The sequence below is a fragment of the Camelus dromedarius genome, chromosome 2, assembly GCF_036321535.1.
Source record: "Camelus dromedarius isolate mCamDro1 chromosome 2, mCamDro1.pat, whole genome shotgun sequence".
Lineage (NCBI taxonomy): Eukaryota > Metazoa > Chordata > Mammalia > Artiodactyla > Camelidae > Camelus > Camelus dromedarius.
Genome location: NC_087437.1, coordinates 23,864,637 through 23,871,427, shown reverse-complemented (window position 1 = coordinate 23,871,427; position 6,791 = coordinate 23,864,637).

Genomic DNA, 6,791 nt, shown 5'->3' with positions numbered 1-6,791 from the left:
TGATAATCTTTAGCAAAATCTATTCCAGTGCTGGAAACTAAGTTTGCTTCCTGGCAGAAAGTTAAAGGAATTTTTATACTCTGTTTGTAGGGAAAACTGAGTCAAGTGAGAGATGTCCAACTCACAGGTTACCTCATGCAAAGGGAAAGTGTGCTTAGGGAATAGGAGCTTAGGGGAGAGGCTCCCTTTCACCCTCAGCAGAACTCCAGCACCACTGGCTCCTGATGTTGAGAACACTGGGAGGGCAGGGGGGCTACGGGAAAAGTGGTGTCCAGACCACCTTTCATTAGCCTAATCAATTCACCAGATGCTGGGTTCTCATGATGAAGTGTAACTGAGGCACTCAGTTCTGTTTACAGTTGGTACAGACAGCATGCCAGGTAGATGAGGTACTTGCACAGCTGGATCCCAGTGGCATTAGTTATGCCAGTTAGAGAAGGGGAGGGCTTTCCAGGCCAGCAGTCAGGTACCACAACCAACCCAAAAGGACACTAAAGGACTGATGTGATCTCTGTGACAGCTACATCTTGCTTGCACTTTCCCCCTTTTCCTCCAATCTCCCCTGTTGCTGCTCCTTCTTTGCACAGGACTCAAGATCTCTGGTTAAGCAAAGTAAAACTTCAGCTGAACTGACCAGTTCCTTCCTCCATCAACTGTGCAAAGAACATTTGAGCAGAAACCTACACACTGCCTGCAGAACCCTTTTAAGTGCAAATACCGGAAAAAATAAGTTGTCACTAAGTATTTACAAAGAGAAAAACCATCATACATGAAAAATTAGAAATTTAAATGAGAAAAACACCAGGACTTGCAACAAATATCTTAATTTGTAACCTTAATGAGATCTGAGGAAATGTTGCATATTTATTTCTGGAACAGGCATTAGAGAAAAGGGAAAATTCTGATGATGCAAAATTTTAATAAAGTTAAGAAGTATGATAACCACATTTTAAAGTATGGAAACACTGGAACAGTAGATTTCATTAGATAGAAAGATAATACAATAAAAGAGATTTTTAAAAATTCTCCTGGAAGTCAGATAAACAGTGTATAGAGAAAAGGTGATTCCTGAGAAACAGATACATCGACTTCAATTTATGCACAACAGAAATTCCAGAAGCAAAAATGAGATGGGGCCAAGGGAATACTTTCAAAAACATAAGACAGTTTATCTCTGACCAAACCAGACTGTTGTCTCTAGATGAATGGATTTATCACATACCAGACACAATTAATGAATATGACCTACTTAAATGAGTATTACATGCCTTCACTAAGGAAGACATTGGTAGGCCTTAGTAGAATGGTTTCTGTGGCCTAAATTCTATGATATTCCCACAGTCGTGTTTATTTTTGCTACCTCATTAATAAGGTTCAATCAGTTCAGCACTTTTTAATCAGAGACATTTAAAGGACCAACGAATATGGAACAAAAAATTCTACAGAGGTGGTGTGACCTTGTCCCCCATTTCCCATGTCTGCCTTTGAGCGGAGACCTTACCAGTTCAGAGATTCTGTCAGCATGATGTGACTTAGAGAGCTGTGGGGTAATGGACTCATTTGGATCAGGGGCTCTGTTTGTCTTTTTCACCCTAGAAAAGAACAAAGGGAAAGTGTCATATCTCAGGCCATCATTCTGCCCACCACATCCTAACTTCTACATACCATTCTCCACTCAAACTGGGCTGTTTGAGAAATGATCTTACAGTTCAAGTCCAGAAAAGTACAAGATGAGCCTCAAACAATTCATGGAACAGCAAGAAGGTGCTCAAGGAATGATGGTGGCGTGTCAAAAGGATTAAGTGGAAAGGGCACCAACCAGCAAAATTCAGGACAATTTGAGCATCAGAATTATTCTAGTAAGAGATTATTATCTATTGAATAAAAAAGGATGCAACACATCCCTACCCATATACTTACAAATAAACGCCTAAGTTAAAAGTCTATGTACAATAGCCAAGACATGGAAGCAACCTAAATATGTCCATCAGCAAATGACTAGATAAAGAAGCGGTATATATATGCAATGGAATACTATTTAGCCATAAAAGTGAATAAAATAACGCCATTTGCAGCAACATGGATGGACCTGGAGACATCATACTAAGTGAAGCCAGAAAGAGAAAGAAAAATACCATAAGATATCACTTTTATGTGAAATCTGAAAAAAAAAAAAAGACATAAATGAACTTATTTACAAAACAGAGACAGACTCACAGACAAAGAAAACAAAGTTATGGTTACTGGGGGGAGAAGGGGTGGGAAGGGATAAATTGGGAGTTCAGGGGATTTGCAGATACTAACTACTAGATACAAAATATATGAACAGAAGGTCCCACTTATAGCACAGGGAACTATATTCAATATCTGGTAATAAATCATAATAGAAAAGAATATAAAAAGAATATAAAAAAAAAAAAAATATATATATATATATATACGTACATATATAACTGAATCACTTTGCTGTACACCAGAAAGTAATACAACATAGTAAATCAACTACATTTCAATAAAATTTTTAAAAAATCTGGTGAGGTAATGAGATACATATAGTTGAAATTACTTTCCCACAAATCCTCTTAATTTCAGCAGGGGAAGAGGTAACTTTTACAGCAGAGCGTAGCAGCCACCACCGTGATCAAGTGATCATCATCAAAAATGGGACAAAGTGCAACCACCTAACGGGTGCAGGAAGACGCAGCATCACAGGGCTCTCGATGTGCTGTACGGGACAGCACGTAGTGAAGGAATGCTGTTTCAGTGTTCTATGAGCTTGCTTTTCCTTGTGGTCAGCCTTTTGCCCTGTAACTTGTGCTTGTCTAGTGAGGAGCTGGGCTTAGTTTGCATCTGGTTGTTCTTAGTTACCCTTAGTGCACTTCAACTTCAAATTCTCCTAGTGATAACTTGTGATCAGGATGTGGGCTGGTTTACCAGAGGATTTTACTGAATGTCTGCTCCTCAGAGAATCTCTTTTGCAGCTTTCCCACCTGGAACTCACTGTTACTTTAGTCAGTGCATGTTAGCATGGGGCTGGGGAACTGGGGACAGATTGTTCTCTGATATTCAGTTTTAGTCAGTCTTAAGCAGGCAGAGCAAATCTCCTGAGGCCACACCACAATTCAAAGCAGTCTGAAGGCAGAGACCGGAGATTTGCCCAATTTATTTCTTTAGTCATATCATCACTCAGGAGGCATTCACAGATCCAGAACTGGCTAGAAATCTGAGTGCTGTGTCTGGGTGTGTGAATGTGAGGGGAGTTGAGGGGAGTTGATGGGTGATGGTGTGTGAAGGAGGAGGGGAGATAGCATCTTTCAGTCTAAAGAGACTCAACAAGTAGACAAACCTAATGATCGCGTTAGAAACCTATCAGAGCAGAGAAGCTCAGGAAAGCAAAGTGAGGCCACTCCTTCTGGGGCCACGTGCCCCACGTGGCTGGGCTGGGGCACAACTGCAGACAGTACTGAGTCTACATTATCCTAGGACGGGGAAGTGGCTTCTGCACTCCCACCCCTTCATCCTCCTACCCCTCCAGCCCTACACCCCGAGTTCCTTGTCCTGAGAGGGAAGACAAAGGGTGGGAAGCTTCTTGTCCTGCTCTGGAAGTGCCTGAGGCCCAGGAGAGGGGAAGTCGAGGGCACACCTAGGGCCTAGGAACCAGCCCACCGTGGGGTGGGTTGTGACAGTGAAAGCTGAGTCACTGGATGTCCCTGACTAAGGGGTAAGTGTGGGAAGAGGATGCAGAGGCAGGGAATGGAGCTGTTTTCAGCCTTTGAGAAGTTCTGGGTGGGTGGTCTGGCTAAAGTGTCCAGTACCTGGGCAGAGAGCTTTGGGGGTGGGAGGGGGAGGGAAGAGCTAAAGCAGAGTAGCTGCTGGGGCAGAAGAGATGCTCCAGGCAGAGGCAGCTAAAATATTCAGAAAATCATGCCTGGGCTCCTAGCACCCAGTCAGCTACTCTTTCCAGTTCAGGTATTGAGGTTGAATGGAGTTTGGGCTCAAAAAGAGCTTTAGTAACTTTAGGGTAATTAGAAGGAACTAACTCAATAGAGAATTTCTGCTATCATTTAAGGGGAAAATGATTTCACAAATGCTTCCAAGACACACTTAATCCTCCGAGCTCTGCAGAGTTCCCTGGGTGGGTGGGCTCAGAGACCTGCCCAGCTCCTGCCCTGTCCCTGTCCCTGTCCCCACCCACCACGCCCTGCCTGCTTTCTTAGCCCACCATTCCTGCACCTGACCCTGCCTCTTCTAAGAAGTGCCCCTCTCTGTACGTTAACCTCCTCAACTGTCAGGTGAACACGACAACAGTATCTACCTCATAAGGTCTGTGTGAGGATTAAGTGACCTAATATAGGTCAAGCCACTTGAGCAGGTTCCTGTAGCAGAACCACAGCAGAAAATGAAAACGGCTGATTTTTAGTAATACTCAAAGGTTTCTGAAACTGAAAATTCTCAAAACAGTCAAAGCCTATTTATTTAAGGAGATTGAGATTAACAGCTATTTAAGTAAAAATGTCAATACAAAGTAAGGAATCATATTGTTAAAGATGTGTATGTTTTAAAAAATACATGTAAAATAAATTCTTTAAAATATTTGTGCAGAACACTAGATAATTTGCTGTCATCTTCCAGTCTTTGACATTGGTGTCACCCTTGACTAACTCAATAGGAATCATCTTCAGTGACTAGATTTAATAAGTATTTTCAAAGAATTCAGATTAGTTTCCATAGAAACAATTTCTTTTCATATTTATATTTAATCAAAAAAATAATTTTACTCAATTTCTCTAATTATATAATAGATTTTGCATAAATTGCTTTAAGAAATAATAAATAAATCATCTTTAGTAGGTGTAGAATTCAACTTGTCAAAACAGCTGTACCCAAGAAACTAGAGAACTAGCAGGGATCCTCTTAACATACTAGACATGTGTTCAGCATAATCTGTGCCTCATGAGTAGGTTTTTCAGAGAGAAGAGGGATTGTTGACCTGGTGAGTCTGGCAAGTGAAAATCGGTTCAAAGCATGTCCATCTTGACTTCCTTTGATAATTAAATAGTCTCTGACAATGAAAACAGGATTTATCATCAATCCAATAAGTAGATAATAAGGTCTTTTTTTGTTATGATTCAAGGCTCCCCCAAGAACTTCTCTGTTCCAAAATAGAAAAGAAAGGAAGGAAGAAAAAGAAGTTCTTTTTGCACTAGAAATCTACTAAAAACTATAGAAGAAATTATGGAATTAGAAAATTACAACTTGGTAATCGTCATTATAATAAGTAATTTGGTCCTTGCAAGAAAACATCAATGTCTAAAACGATGTAGTAAAAACTATGAGTGAAAGTTTGAGGGGTAACAGTATATTTAGCCTCAAAACAGCTTCCTATAAGATAGTTATTAAAGAGTAAAAACAGTAATTGCTGTTGCTGTAGGATACAATTCAGCTAAGCTTTCTGCCATTATTTGACAAAGATTGTCTTTCCTCATTTCCAATACATATTCTTCATTTTCATCTGTGCCCTTACCTGCAGTGCCTTTAAATTCATATTTCTCCCATCAGTCTGTTCATGATGATGTAGATATTCCCTAAGATGGTATATATTTTCTGGACTATGCTCCTCACTTCCTTCTGAGTACTGACCAGCAGAGCCATTGACATCCACATTTCTACAAATAGTCTTGTCTAGCTCAAGCTGCTATAACAAAATACTGTAGACTGGGTGGCTTAAACAACAGACATTTACTTCTCAGAGTTCTGGAGGCTGGGAAGTCCCAGATTAAGCTGCCAGCAGATTCAGCCGCTGGTGAGAGCCTTCTTCCTGGCTTACAAATGGTCGCCTTCTCTCTGTGTCTTCACATGGTATAGAGTTAACACTGGTCTTTTACTTATAAGGATGTAATCCCTCCATGCAGGCCCTGCCCTCATGAGCTCATCTAAACCTAATTTCCTCTCAAAGGCCCGCCTTCAAATATCATCACATTAGGCATAAGGACTTTAACACATGAATTCTGGACGAATATAACCATGAAAATCCAAACAAGTCTATTCAAGACAATCTAGCTTTTTTTCCTATCATGCTCCTCAAAATTCTTACACCCTCTGCCCATTTCCCAATTCCAAAGTTATTGCCACATTTTCAGGTGTTTGTTACAGAGCACCGAGCTTCTAGATATCAAAATGCATATCAAAGTTTCATATTGCTGCTATAAAACAATCACCATAAACTTAGTGGACTTAACACAAATTTATTATCTTATATGTATAATCCGGAAGTCAAAAGTCAAAATAGGGCTTACTGAGCTAAAATTCGAGTATCAGAAGGGTTATGTTCCTACAGGAGGTGCTAGAAGAGAATCCATTTCCTTGCCTTTTCTGTCTCTTAGAGGTCACCTCTACTCCGGGGCTTGTTGCCTCCTTCATTTTCAAAACTAGCAAATGCTTCCATTGTAACATCTCCATCTCTGACAGACTTCAGGAAGGATCACAGGACACCACTGAAAATTTATACTGTTATCTTTCTGGCAGGCTTCCACAAAGGAACTTACAGCCTGTAAACAGTAAGTGTACACTGGAGAAGAGGAATAATCAGAATTTTCCAGGACAACTGCACACTGCCTCTGAATTGACACTAATCCCAGGATACCCAAAACGTCACTGTGGTTCACCAGAGTAGGGGTTCATAGAAGTCAAGTGATAGATGGAGTTTCAGCTCAGGTCCCACTCAAAGTGGGCCCAGTGGATTCCTAAAACCATTCTGTCATTATTTTCTCAGTCCCTAAGAGAAAAATTAG